The sequence below is a fragment of the Callospermophilus lateralis genome, unplaced genomic scaffold (assembly GCF_048772815.1).
Source record: "Callospermophilus lateralis isolate mCalLat2 unplaced genomic scaffold, mCalLat2.hap1 Scaffold_83, whole genome shotgun sequence".
NCBI classification, from domain to species: Eukaryota; Metazoa; Chordata; class Mammalia; order Rodentia; family Sciuridae; genus Callospermophilus; species Callospermophilus lateralis.
In genome coordinates, this window is record NW_027516368.1 from 5633231 (window position 1) to 5649059 (window position 15829).

General features: G+C 41.7%; 1 pseudogene; it reads left to right on the forward strand.

Annotated features, from left to right (window-relative positions):
- Nucleotides 1-9445: 9445 nt before the first annotated feature.
- LOC143387644 (sorting nexin-18 pseudogene) lies at nt 9446-11639 on the forward strand (annotated as a pseudogene).
- Nucleotides 11640-15829: the final 4190 nt, after the last annotated feature.

Here is a 15829-nt window from a genome sequence, read left to right on the forward strand (position 1 = left end):
GTACATGGCTTGTTTTAATGTAGTTTAAGGGGAGCTTGCAAGAGCCAGTGCCATTCTGTTTGGACTTTCTGCCTCCCAACTGTGAGCTAAATAAACCTCTGTTCCTCATAAAATACTCAGTTATTTTGTTCTAGCATCAAAAAGCAGACAAATACAAATACTTACTAGGGGTCAGATATTGAATGAAGTACTTCATTGATATTAACTATTTTACCATTTACAGGTATTAATTTATTATCATCTTTATTTTGCATTTATGACACACTGAGATATAGAGAGATTAAACATCTTCCCCAAGACACATAAGTAATAAATAGCAGAAATAGGTGCTGAACCTAGGTGGTATGGCCCCAGTGCGCTCTTAAGAACTAACTGATATGGCCTTTCAGTGTATAGCTGACTGCTAATAGATGGTCAGACCTGAAATACTTGACAAGATGCAGATGAGGTGACATAAGTAGGAGCAAAATTTAGAGGCTTTGTGAGCTTTTTATTGCTATAATAAAATACCTGAGAAAATCAATTTAAAGGATGAAGATTAATTTGACTCATGATTTCTGAGGTTTCAGTGAAAAGTTGGCTGGCTCCATTGTTTCTGGGCTGTGGTAAGACAGAACATCATGGCAGAAGGTTGTGGAAGAACAAAATTGTTTGATCCCTTGGCAGCCTGGAAGCAGGGAGGAGAGAGAGAGGGGGGTGTTGGGGACAGGATATACCCTTCCAGAATATGCCCCTAGTGACTTCCAAAAGGCTCCAGTCCTAAAGTTTCCATCTCCCAATAATGCCATCAAGCTATGAATCCATCAATGGGCAAATCCATCCATGAGGTCAGAGGCCTCATGGTCTGATCACTTCCCAAGAAGTCCACCTCTTAACCTTGCTGCACTGGGGATCAAGCATCCAACACTTGAGCCTTTAGAATATGTTCCAGATCAAAACCATGATACTCAGACTCCACAAATTTCTTCCTTTCTCTGCTTCTGCACATATAGTGGTAGGCAATTCAAATAGGTGTGATCTCTCTGATTTGCAAACCCACATTATGATAGCTATGTATGTGCAGGGCTTTTAAATTTTTTTATGAAGTATTTATCACTAACATGAAGGAATTAGCAATTAGGACACAGCTTTACCTGAAATGAACATTCCCTGCATCTCTCATCTCATAGGATGTTACTTTCTTACATAAAATCTTGTAATTGGCACAGTGCTAGAGCAAATATCTAATACCTTTCCAGTCCAGTACCAGCCCCAGGTCCTTCTGTTATAGCATCTCAATTGTGCTTTGGGAAGTGATTCTATTCAAGGTAGTGTTGGAATTGTCAATCATGGTGCCAAGGGGCAGTCATATGAGTCAAATATGGTCTTATGGTATTAATCTTGGGAATAGGGTCAGATGGAAACCAGAATCTCTAAGGTGGTTTCTTGAAGAGATTCTGCCTCCTTCCTCCTTATGGGTACCCCGATTCCTTTTTTTTCCATGGTCACTGCGGTTCCTTGGAGTCTGTGACCCACTTGTGTTTTCAATAATTTATTTCTCAACTTAAGTCAGAGTTGGTTTCTATTGCTTGCATCCAAAGAACCCCAACAGATGAAAGCTATACTATGTAAATAGTGATTATTATAATACATTGGTATGACCTCCCAGGGTTGAGGCTATAATGAGTCAAGGTGTTGTCAAGGTGCAAAAAAGAAGGAGATGCTGACTTGCAGGTTCCTGTGAGTGCAGTAGGCACCTGGGAATGTTTTTTTCTTTAAGGGTCTGAGGGAAGTGCTTACCTCTATATTAGTGTGAGTCAATCCTATAATGTATGTATTAGAAGATGAATAAAGGAAAGTTCTGAGAGCTGTGAGATAGCCACACCTTCACTGTTCAGAGACTGCTCTTAGAGGGGGAGGAGCAGAAACCATTCTGAACAGAGTTCTGATATGAGGGTCTCAAGAATTTGTTTAAATTTTCACACATCTGTAGACAGTTGGCTTGATATGACTACAGCCATATTGAGTTGTCACTGCCATGATTTCCCACTAAGTAACCCTGGTCTGTTTTCCTCATGTAGTTTCCTAGTGCACTATGAATACAATAATAGAGGGTAGGTGGAGCATTGTGGCTGGATCTATGTGATCTACATGTTTATGTTAGCACAGTACAACCAGGTCCATTCTGGTCTGGATGAAAGCCACCTTTGTCCTGCTCATTATCTATGCCCCATGCCTTTGACCCAAGTCATGATCTTGATGCCACTCTTGACTATGTGTCTGTCTGTAAGTCCCTGCAAAATGGTTCTCTGAATATTTCTGGATCTGTTGCCTATTTCTTTGGCTATACAGCACCCTCTGACTATGGTGGTTATTTCTGTTACACCAGATTCTTCTACACCAACATCCATTGGAAATGGCTTAAAGAAGAGTGTCTCTCAACTCTGGCTGCCTGTTGGGATCATCCAGAAAAACCTTATAAAATAGCCAATGCTTTTGTTCTACTCTCCAGAAATTTTAATCCATTTCATGTGGAGTAGCTCAGTAAATCAGCTTCCCAGGTGATCACCTACGCAGCTAGAGGTTGAGACAGGGATCTCAACTCTGCAAATGTATTATGTCTTCAGGATCAACTGGAATAACTGCTAGGTAGGTTTGTCACAGAAACCTGGGGGCTGGAGAGAAGGGGATCATTAAAGATTCTATGTCCATACCATACCATAGAATTAAAAATTGGGTTCTTCTCTAACTAGCTGCATGACTTTTAGTAATTGCTTAGTTTTCTTATCCATACAATAGGGATAATAATGGTACCAAACCTCACAGTATTGTGGTAGGGATTAAGTGAGGTTACACATGTAAAGTACTCAGCACAGTACCCAGCATGCTAAAAAATGTTAGCCATCAACCATCATGGGCTTACTATTATTAAGTTAGGTGAGAAGTATACCATTCCTTGGTGTTTATTCAAAATAATTAAAGTCAAGATACTATAGTGATTCATACATACATCATACATAGTGATTCATTCATATTTATACCAGTGCAATTCCCAATAGCCAAACTATGGAACCAGCCTAAGTCTTTGTCACCAGATAAATGGATAAAGAAAATGTGGTATATATACATAATGAAGTTTTATTTAGCTATAAAGAAAAATGAAATTATGTTATTTTCAGTAAAATGGATGGAACTGGAGAATATCATGCTAAGTGAAATAAGTCAGACTAAGAAATTCACGGGTTATGTGTTTTCTCTCATATGTGGGAGCTACAGAGGAAAAAAATGGGGGGAAATAATAGAGGGTATCTCATGAGAATAGAAGGGGATCAGTACAGTAGAGAAAGAGGAACCCGGGGAAGAAGAAGAGGAAGGTATAGGGAGATACTGGGGAATGAAATTGACCACACTATGTTAGATGCACTTATGAATATGTTACAATGAATCCCACTATTATGTATAATTAAAATGCAACAATAAAAATGTCCCCAAGAGTGAGAGGGCTTTGCTTCCCTAGGGGCACAGTGGCTCAGCTCTCTAACTGCTGTCTGAAACTGCACAGAGGAAGGAGGCCAGGGAAGTCAGGAAAGTTCATGGAGGTGCTGGGTCTGCAGATATCTTTTCAGGGGCTGAGTGGAATAATAATTACAATGCTCACAGCAGACATTTATTAAGTACATACTGTTTCAGGCCCTGTGAAGGTGTTTTCTTTCTTTAATTTCATTTAATTCTCAACAATACTCTATGAATTAAAAACTATCATCTACTTTTCTCAGACGAAGAATCTAAGTCCTGAGGCCTCGTTCAAAGTCACACAGCTGGTAAAGAGTAGAGCTGAGAGGCTGGGTTTGTGGCTTAGTAGTAGAGCGCTTGCCTAGCATGTGTAAGGCACTGGGTTCAATTCTTAGCACCACATATTTACCTAAAGTAAAGGTCCATTGACAACTAAAAAAATATTTTAAAAAAAGAGAGTAGAGTTGAGATCTGAGCTGAGCAAGTTTTTCTCTAGAATTCATGCTAGTAACCACAGTGCTCTCTTAGTTTATATTCCTAAGTCAGATCCCTTTTTCCTTAGGGAAGTGCAGTACACAGTGGTATCCTGGATCTGTGGGCAGAAATTGAAGATGGAAAAAGAGACCAAAAGAGTTCTTTGGCCTTTTCCCTGAGGTAGGTACCATCTTTGTGCTAGGCAATAGTGGATGGAGAGAGCTGGGAGGGGAAGAAGCAGAGGGGTCTGCATTTGAAGGCAATTAGCTAGCTCATTTGGATAATTAGTTCTCACATTCATTCACCAAACACTTGTCAGCCACCATACAGAGGCAGTGTCTCTAGCTTATCATGAGAAGTTGGGCTCTGGAGTTGCACAACTGGGTCTGAACCCCAAACTCAACGCCATTGTTGAATGCCACTGGGGAAGGAACATAGCCTCTTCTGGCCTCAGTTTCCTCACAGTAAAACTGGGTTATTACTAGTACTTCATTTGTCTTGATATGAAGATTCACAAGTTAATATATGTGAAACATCTTAGAATGGTAACTAGCTTACGGTGAATACCCAGTACTTGTAAACCATAATCATGTCATGCTTTTGGTACAGAGGCTGTATGGTAAGTAAGTTAGGAGCTCAGAATCTAGGACTGAAGACAAGCAAATGAATAGTTATTCTGCCTGATCTGCAGTTTTACTTCCTACAGTTTCATTACCCAGGGACAGCAGCAATCAAACCATATTAGTATTAGTCTTGACCCAAGAAGGCGGGGAGGGACCACATTCACATACTTTTATTATGCTATATTGTTAAATTTGTTCTTTTTTTCGGTGTTAATTGCGGTTGTTAATTTCTTACTGTGCCAAATTTATAAATTAAACTTTATTATAGGTATGCATGCATATGCATACAAAAGACAATTCTACACAGGAATCAGTTCTACCTGTGGTTTCAGGCATTCCTGGGGGGTCTTGGAATGAACCCCTCCTGGATGAGGAGGCCTGCTGTAATGGCAGTGTTTGAAGTGAGGAGCTGTGACAGGTTGGGGTGGGGTCTTGTGGCAGGCATATCAGATCTGTCCTGGGGATATGTGTGAAGGGGGAGCCAGTGTGGGCTTTCTAGAGATGCCAATTTCTTTCTTTCTAGAATCTTGCAGGACAGGAAGGTAAGCAGGGGAGCTGCAGCAACCTAGCTGGTGGATGAGTAGGAGCTGAGAGAAATCAGTTCACATCTGCAGGGTTGCCATATTTAGCACCTAAAAGTACAGGATGCCCTGTGAAATATGAATTTCATATAAACAACAGGATAACGTTATAGAATGCACACTATTTTTAGCATAGGAGTGCCCCGTGTATTGTATAACCATGCCAATTATTGGTTGTTTATCTGAAATTCAGAATTCACTGGGAAAGCTATATTTTATCTGGCAGTTTTATCCATCCACATGCAGGGAGATGCAGTGTGTTTCAGAGTAGTCAGAGAGATGGGGGAGGAAAGGCAGAGTGGGCAGGGTGAGGCTGGGAGGCACACAGGAGCCAGATCTGGAAAGACCTAAGCTGTGTGAAAGGGTTTGTGTTTTATCCCAAATTAGTGATGAGCCATTGGAGGGCTTTAACCACAAGGATGTGAAGCCACAAAGACATGCAGTGCTAACTGTGTTGTCAGGCATGATGGAAAGAGTCTTAGTTTTTATTGCTGCATGGCAAATTGCCCCAAACCTACTTACTATCTTAAAACAACAAACATTTATTATCTCACACTTTCTGTGGGTTAGGAATTCAGAAGCTACTGTGCTAGGTGCTTTAGGCTCAGGGTTTCTTAGGGGGCTGTAGACAAGAGGTTGACAGGGTTGCAGGCATCTGCAGACTTTATTGGTGCTGGGGAATTTACTTTAAGGGTGGCTTGTTCACAAGGTTGGAACTCGCATGGGAAGGAACTGCTAGCTGTTGGTAGGACTTAGGTCCTAGTCAAATGGACCCTCCACAAAACCACTTGTGCATCCTCAAAACATGGCAGCAAGCTCATGGATCCAAGAGAGAGCAAGGTGGAAAGAACATGTATTTTGTGACCTTAACTTTGGAATTCACAGAACTTCATTACCATAATATCCTAATGGTAATACAGGCCAGCTCTGCTACACATAAAGGCAGTATTTAAGGTATATATACAAGGAGGTAGGGATCATAGGGTGTTATGATTTGGGTATGAGGTGGCTCCCCAAAGCTCATGTGTAAGGTAATACAAGAAGGTTTAGATGAGAAACAATTGGATTATGAGAGCTTTAACCCATTACATGAATTAATCCGCTGATGGGAATAACTAAGTGGTGACTGAAGGTGAGTAGGGTGTAGCAGGAGGAGGTGAGTCATTGGGGGTGTGACTTTGGGGTATATATTTTTTTATCTGACAAGTGGAGCCTCTCTCTCCTCTCCTCTCCTCTCCTCTCCTCTCCTCTCCTCTTCTCTTCTCTCTCTCTCTCTCTCTCTCTCTCTCTCTCTCTCTCTTTCCTGGCCATATCCTGAGCCACTTTCCTCCATCCACTCTTCCACTATGATGTTCTGCCTCACTTTGAGCCCCAAGGAATGGACCAGGCTGTCTGTGGATAGAGACCTCTAAAACTATGAGCCAAAAATAAATTTTTCTTTCTCTAAAATTTCTCTTGTCAGGTCTTTTAGTCACAGTGGCAAAAAAAGCTGACTAAACCATGGGGCCATCTAGGAGGCTGGCTACCGCAGGTGTGTAGCTTACATGGTGATGCATATGACCTTGAGGTAGAGAACAATGACAGCATGGAATACCGAAGAAAGGTTTGGAGGAAGAGATATGTGGGAGAAGAGGGGAGACAAAGGGAAAAGACATTGGGAAAGTGTATTGGAGCAGTTTGTGCAGATAGCATAACCAAAGTCACAACAGAAGGAACTAGATCTACTTTCTTCTTTCCTGGACAAGCTCCAGAAATGGCTATGGTCCTCCAGAGAAGACCCCGGGAGAAAGCGCATGTACTGGAGAGTGGGAGGGCAGTACTCCAGAGCCCCAGCTTCCTGAGCACATGATGGAAAGTTTCCATGGTGAAACAGAAAAGCAACATGCTTAAGGAGAAAAAGTGTTAATTATTCAAGGGGAACATAATTGAGATTTTTTTGTTCATTTTTTTTGTTGTTGTTGTTGTTTGGTACTAGAGATTGAACTTAGGGGCACTCGACCACTAAGCCACATCTCCAGCCATATTTTGTATTTTATTTAGAGACAGGGTCTTAGCGCCTCACTTTTGCTGAGGTTGGCTTCAAACTCCCACAATTCTCCTGTCTCAGCCTCCTGAGCCACTGGGATTACAGGCATGTGCCAAAGCCCCTGGCTCTCAAGGGAAGGTGGCCCTCAGAACCTCATGTGTGAGACAATGCCAGAATGTGCACAGGTAAAATGAATAAATCTTTAGAGTTGTAACTTAATCAATGATTAATCCATTGATGCGGAATAATTGGATGGTATGTGTAGGCGGGTAGGGTGTGCCTGGAGGAGGTAGATCACTGGGACACGGCTTTAGGGCTTATATTTTGTCCCTGGTGAGTGGAATCCTCTCTCTTTTTCTTAGTATCATATCCTGTGCTGTTTTCCTGCATCCTTTCTGCCTCACCTGGGGCCCAAGCAATAAAGTCAGCTATCTATGGACTGAGACCTCTGAAACCCTGAGCCAAAATAAATCTTTACTCCTTTAATTATTCTTATCAGATATTTTGTTCAACGTGACAAAAAGGATGACTAAAACAATCACACATGGTTTTGGAATTACTGGACAGGAGAGGAGCCACAAAAGTAATTTCTATTTTATCTATCAGTCTAATATCTACCTGTTTATCTGTCTGTCATCTTCTCTCTTTTGTTTTACACACACACACACACACACACACACACACACATTTTAAGAAACCATAAACTTGTTGACATACACAGGCATTTTAACAAGTGTTTTCCGTCACAGAAAGTTCAGATAGAAATTAACCTGTAAGATGAGCGCCTCTGCTGCCACTTGTATGAATAGATATTTTGACAACACAAGGGAAAAATCTTAAAAAGGCTCGTAGGCTGGCTAATAATCATCATCATCATCAAATAAGTAGAATATTTACTTCCTCAAATATTTTTGATATTTTTATACTTTTTAGAAACTCGGCTTCTATACCTTTCAATTTAAACATTTCAGTGGTAAATGTAATGCAAACATAGGTGAAGGAAAACCAGAGACATTAGACAGTGATACATTATGTAATTAGAAGCATGTCTTCCAAACTCTTAACCAAATACAATAAATCTCTTCCTAGGTGTCAAATGTGTAGGTCAGAAGTCACCAGCAATAGCTTATCATAGCAGGCAAGAAGAAATGTCCTCTGGCTTTATGTACTCCAGAGCACCCAGGGAAAGGTGCTGACCTTCACAGCCAGCTTTTCTGGTTCTTTCTGCAGAGAGTAGGCAGGGAGGGGAGAAGGACAGACCAATAGATATTCTATGACAATTCCATGGTAGAAGACTCAAGGAATAGGGGTGCACTTATTTGTCCTCTGTACTAAGCAGTACATTGTGATGGATGGGCTTCAGCTCCCGATTCCTCCACTCGCACCTGGTCCATCTGGGTGACAACACTGTCACTGGTGTTTAGCTAGAAACTTGCATTCTTTCCACAATTCATCCCTGCTGTCGTCTTGTGGCTGTCTGGTGGCTTTTAGCTTCTGAGCTCTCAGATACATCACTCCTGGCTCACTGTGGGAGTCAGGACTTCACAGCACTTGTTTTTATTTATTTGTTTTGTTGTTGTTGTTCGTTCTGGGATTATAACCCAGGACCTCATGCATGCCAGGCAGACAGTCTACCACTGGATTGCACACCCAGACCTGAAGAACTTTTGATCCTGAAAGTCTTGTAACTTCAGGGAAGAGATGCTCCCTGGGTCAGCATCACCCAGCCTTTAGCTAGAAAAGGTGATTGGATGTGGCTATCTGTGGGCAAGCTATATATCGTCTCCTAAGCTCCAGTTTCCTCATCTATAAAATAGGATCCATAAAAAAACACATTTAATCAAATTTTTGTGAGTATTAAAGCTAACAAAACATTTAAGATAAATGTTATATTAACAAAATAATTATTATTAGGCCTTATAGAATTTTTCCAAGCAGAGGACTAGTAGCTTCTAAACCAGCAAAAAGAAGATTAAAAATCAAGGAAGGTGGCTCTCGGCTGTGGAATAGCGCAACTGGGGACGCGGGAGGCCGCGGGCCTCCCCCCGGGCCGCCGGCGGCCCTGCGCGGCAGTCGGGGCTGCAAGCGGAGCTGCGCGGAGGGCGCTACCGGCGGGCCGGGGAGGCGGGCTGCGCTCTGCCTTCAGGGCTCTAGTCCGTGTACCAGGGTGCGGGTAGCACCTCGAGCACCTTGGGCGGGGCCGGGCACGGGGCGCCGGTATCTGGACCTCCCGCCAAGGCGCCAGGACCATGGCGCTGCGCGCCCGGGCGCTGTACGACTTCAGGTCGGAGAACCCGGGAGAGATATCACTGCGGGAGCACGAGGTGCTGAGCCTGTGCAGCGAGCAGGACATTGAGGGCTGGCTCGAGGGAGTCAACAGCCTCGGCGACCGCGGTCTCTTCCCGGCCTCTTACGTGCAGGTGATCCGAGCCCCCGAGCCAGGCCCGGCTGGCGACTGCGGTCCGGGCGCCCCTGCTCGCTATGCTAACGTGCCGCCCGGCGGCTTCGAGCCCCTGCCGGCGGCGCCGCCCGCCTCCTTCAAGCCGCCGCCCGACGCCTTCCAGCCGCTGTTGCAGCTGCAGCAGGCGCCGCCGCCGAGCACCTTCCAGCCGCCCGGCGTGGGCTTTCCGTATGCCGGGGGTGTACTGCAGCCGTCGCCTCAGCAACTCTACGGCAGCTACCAGGCCAGCCAGGGCAGCAACGATGACTGGGACGACGAGAGTGGGACGACAGCTCCACGGTGGCCGACGAGCCTGGCGTGCTGGGCAGCGGCACCTACCCGGACCTCGACGGCTTGTCGTCCGCCGGCGGCGGCGCTGCTAGCCGCTACCGCTTGTCCACCGGCTCTGACTTGTCGTCGCTGGGCTCCCGCGGTGGATCAGCTCCTCCGCAGTACCACCCTTCGGGGGCCAAGAGCTCGGCCACGGTGAGCTGCAACCTCAACCGCTTCTCCACTTTTGTCAAGTCAGGTGGGGAGGCCTTCGTGTTGGGCAAGGCTTCGGGCTTCCTGAAGGATGGGGACAAGCTATGCGTGGTGCTAGGGCCCTATGGTTCCGAGTGGCAGGAGAACCCTTACCCCTTCCAGTGCACCATCGACGACCCCACCAAGCAGACCAAGTTCAAGGGTATGAAGAGCTACATCTCCTACAAGCTGGTCCCCACACACACACAGGTCCCGGTGCACAGGCGCTATAAGCACTTCGACTGGTTGTATGCGCACCTGGCTGAGAAGTTTCCTGTCATCTCTGTGCCCCACCTGCCCGAGAAGCAGGCTACTGGCCGCTTCGAAGAGGACTTCATCTCCAAGCGCAGGAAAGGCCTGATCTGGTGGATGAACCACGTGGCCAGCCACCCAGTGCTGGCACAGTGTGATGTCTTCCAGCACTTCCTGACCTGCCCCATTAGCACAGATGAGAAGGCCTGGAAACAGGGCAAGAGGAAGGCCGAGAAGGATGAAATGGTGGGTGCCAACTTCTTTTTGACCCTGAGCACACCGCCCGCAGCAGCTCTTGACCTGCAGGAGGTGGAGAGCAAGATAGATGGCTTCAAGTGCTTCACCAAGAAGATGGATGACAGCACGCTGCAGCTCAACCACACTGCCAACGAGTTCGCGCAAGCAGGTGACGGGCTTCAAGAAGGAATATCAGAAGGTGGGACAGTCTTTCCGTGGGCTCAGCCAGGCCTTTGAGCTGGACCAGCAGGCTTTCTCAGCAGGCCTGAATCAGGCCATTGCCTTCACCGGAGATGCCTATGACGCCATCGGTGAGCTCTTTGCCGAGCAGCCCAGGCAGGACCTGGACCCAGTAATGGACCTGTTAGCGCTGTATCAAGGGCACCTGGCCAACTTCCCGGATATCATCCACGTTCAGAAAGGAGCTCTTACCAAAGTAAAGGAGAGTAGGCGACACGTGGAAGAAGGGAAGATGGAGGTCAAAAAGGCTGATGGCATTCAGGATCACTGTAACACTATTTCTTTTGCCACTTTGGCTGAAATTCACCACTTCCATCAAATTCGAGTAAGAGACTTTAAATCACAGATGCAGCATTTCTTACAACAACAAATGATATTTTTCCAAAAAGTGACCCAGAAGTTGGAAGAAGCTCTTCACAAATATGATAGTGTTTAATGACTGGACATTGGATTGTGAACTTTTTTCAGTTCAAGAATAATTTCTACAGCAGAATAAAAACTGCTGTCAAAGAGCTATTGCCAACTATCAGTGGTGGTACAAGGATGGTTTTGTGTTCAACTGAAAGCCAGCTGAATATATAATTATGTAGGAGAGAAACCATTAATATGGCTATATCATAGAAACAGTACCACACATTGTAACTAAATTATACTATGTATGCCTACACTACCATTGTAACTTTTGGAATAATGATTATACTATTTGCCTTATTGCTTTTTGAAGTATGGGTATTTTAGTGCATACTTTGTAGACCTCAAAACCCATGAAGGGTCTGAAAGAAGCTGGCTGGATAAAGTCTGCTGTGGATTCCTTTTCACTCTCAGATTGGGATTACCTAAATTCAACCTGTTCTCTGTTTACAAATTCCAACTAGAGCAGCTATGCGACTTTGTGCCTTTAGACTCTTAGTTTTTCATTTTGCATCCCGCCCCGCAAGGAAGCCACAACTTTTCTGATTGAAAGAGTAAAAAGCCAGTGTACATGATGATAAACTGGTTATAACCTCATATTGGCAGGGGTGGGGGTGGAGTGGGAGGATCAGCTATCATCAGTCTGCACAGCAAGTATTATCTTCTGAAACATGCTGGCGAACACAGCAGAGTGAGACTCGATGCTCATCTCTGGATACGAAGTCTATTAGGGAAGAGATGGTGCACTATATTCTCTTAGATGTTACGGTAGCATAGCCTCTTCACGCAAGTGTCCTGAGAACTCGGCGTGAGGATTTTAGCAAACATGTCTTATAATATGGAGAAAGAAGAGTCTGATCAATCAGGGGAGACAAGTACAGAATCAGTGACAACACACACTTGGTTTCAGTTCCTGGGAGGGTTTTCTTGTTTTTTCGTCTTCTTTTTATTTTTTTTAGCTTGAAGGTTTTCTTTTAATATTCAGTTTTTTTATTTGTTTATTTGTTTGTTTATAAATGGATCTACACTGTTAACTGATTGAGACTCCACTGTGATTCACTCATTTACTTAATCAAAAACTTTTCAGGGATGTCTGTAAATTTCAGTGTTATATGTGATAAAAGTGGTGTTGGTTGATCTAAGGAGGGACCAGAATAATTTCTACTATTCCAATACTGAAGGAAAAAAATAACTGATTTAAACTGTGCTGAAACAAAGAAAGTATTGATTAAAGCCCTACTCCCCGACATTTAACCTTAAAAACTATTTTAAATGTATTTTATTATAAGGGAAATACAAATGGCTGATAAATACCAAAAACATTCAAAAGCAGCTTAATTTAAAAAGCACAAAGAGATTCTGGCTTGAAATGCCAAAACCTCAAATGTTTTTATAGTTGCTGAGCTAAATAATGTGATTCTTGAGTTTACAGATTTAAACTGTCACTGAAAGGTTAACGTGTCTACTGTTTTATGAAATCAAACTTAATGCTGCCTCAGAAATCCCGGTACTGAAATGTTAACATGGAAGTAAAGAGATCAGTATGAAATAGTGGTGAGTCACAATGATTAAAAAAAAAAAAAAAGGTTGGTTTGCAGAAAGGCATAAGAAGAAAAGGTTATTGGAATAGTTACTCAACAGCACATTTACTCTCAAAAATAGTCTCATATGGGTTGGATTTTTAATATCAGATTATATAATTTTGGTCTCTGGTCAAAATTTTGTACCTTATAATACTTAGAGCCAGACTTAACGTTATGTGGCTTTGTCTATTACAGATACTTGGAAATGCCACCAAATATGTTGTTCTCTAAAGAGTAACTTTCTCTTATTGATTGAAAAATACAGTTCTTATAAACAAAACCCATGTATATATATATATATATATATATATATATATATATATATATATATATATTTTATTGCAGAAGTTTGAAATTTATAGCATTTGAATCTGTATTGGACAAAAAAGCACTATGCTTTTCAAATGATTTGAAAGTCACATTTATCTGCCTCTTTATTTTGATGATGGATTGATTTTTTTTTTTTTTTAGTAAAAAAAAAAAAACTAAACTTGTGCAATGATAGCATGGAAATTATCTGAGGTATTGTTGTATGATTGTGCTTTAACCAGGGTGGACATAGATTAATAAAAACTAAAGATTAAAGTACAAAAAAGTATAAGTCCATGCTGTCTACTTCTAAGAGAACTTTTGTTCTTCATAACTAGATAACATTATGTCGCTGATTCATAAGGGGTTTAAATTAATTCTGTGTGTTAGAGCACCAGAGTTATTAGTGTCCATTTTCATTTAAGATCTTTATTCTCTTAACGTTCTTGGTCCTTTGAAACATTTCAGTATACAAAAATACTGCAATGTTGATACCCAAGAGAAAAGCCATTATCATGTGTATGCTGGTCAACATGATCAGTGTGGTACAATTTTTTAAAATAAACTATCATGCCCTTCAAAAAAAATCAAGGAAGGTGTTGTTGTTCATAATAAATTAATTTTTAAAATATGTAAAAATAAATCTAGATGAAGTATATCAAAGGTTAACAATGGCTATCTGTGAAAGGATAATGTAAAGATGTCTTTTTTCCATATTTTTTCAAATTTTCTATAACAAGTATGTTTTTATATTGGAAAAAATAATAAAAATTAATGTTAAAAATCTATTTTCTTAACAAATAGAGCAGAAAACTTGCTATCCATATGTAGAAAAAAAGAGACTAGATCCTTATTTCTTACCCTGCACAAAAGTTAACTCAAAGACCTGGGAAGTAGACCTATACAACTCCTTGAAAAAAACAGGGTCAACACTCCAACAGAGAGGCACAGGTGATGACTTTTTCAGTAGGACCCATAAAGCTCAGGAAATAATAACAAGAGTTAACAAATGGGTTGGTATCCAATTAAAAGCATCTGCACAGTAAAGGAAACCATTGAGAATACAAAGAGAAAACCTATAGAATAGGAGAAAATCTTTGCTAGTGACTCTTCCAACAGAGGATTAACATCCAGAATATATTTAAAAAACTCAAGAAATTTAACACCCCAACCCCACCCCCAACTAATAAATGGGCAAATGAACTAAACAGAGACTTCTCAAAAGAAAAAATACAAGTGGCCAACAAGTATATGAAAAAAATTCAACATCTTTAGCAATTTTGGAAACACAGATCAAAACCACACTGAGGTTTTATCTCATTCCAGTCAGAATGGTAGCCATGAAATATTAATACATTCTGGAGAGGATGTGGAGAAAAGGAAACACTTTACACCGTGGGTATATAGTGTAAATTAGTATATTCACTATGGAAATCAGTATATAGTGTCCTTAAAAGATGAGGATTAAGGCCACTACATGACCCCCAAATACCACTTCTTGGTATTTATCCTGAAGAATTGAAATCTGGGGAACAGGTGGTGGAAATACTGGGGAATGATATTGGCCAAATTATATTGTGTGCATGTATATAAAAACAGATCCCACCACTATGTACAACTATAATGAACCAATAAAAATGTGAAAAAATAAACAACTCAAAAAATAATTAAAATGAGCATCCTATAGAGATATAAGCATACCTCTGTTAATAGGGGTATAATTCACAATAGCCAAACTATGGAACCAGCCTAAGTATCTGTTAACAGATGAATGGAGAAGGAACATAGTATATATAGATAATAGAATTTTATTCAGCCAAAAAGAAAAATGAAATCATGTCATTTGCAGGAAAATGGATGGAAGTTGAGATAATTATGTTAAGTGAAATAAGCCAAACAAGAAAGTCAAGGATCATATGTTTTCGCTCATATGTAGAATCTAGAGAAGTAAATAGAAAAGAAAGATGAGGAGGGGATCTCATAAAAATCAATAGAAGATCAGTAAAGCAGAGGAAGGGGACTAGGGGGAGGGACAAGGGGTAGAAAGGAGATATCCTGGGAAATGATATTGGCCTAATTATATTGATACATTGTGTGCATGTATGACAATGTAACAATGAGTCCCACCATTATGTACATATGCACCAATAAAACTACGGAAAATTTTTTCTTCCTTTTCAGCATATTTACTTACATAAATCATATATGTTTTATTCTCCATCTAAAATTTAAATGTTAGAGGTAAAGCTAAAATTCTCCATGAACACATACACACCCCTTACTGCTGCCACATCAAACTCCATTACTTTCCAGAGGTAAATCACTGGTATTGGTTTTGCATGTGCCCTTTTAGATATTTTTCTCTGCATTTATGTGTTGCTGGCTCATTGATCAAGGACAATTTGTGACATGATCAAACGCATGTTATTTTCCCTCCCATTATTCTTTAGAACTTGTCCAGGGGGGATAATCGTCCTGACACTAGATCAAAAACAGGGCCACCCTCGGGGCTTTCTGACCAGTCTTAGGTAATAGATATTTCTAACTTCTTTGTCATAAAACAGAAGGTCAGCTTGGAAATTTAAACTATCCAGTGCAGAGTACACAACAAACACATTCTATGTCACAAGAAAAAAAAA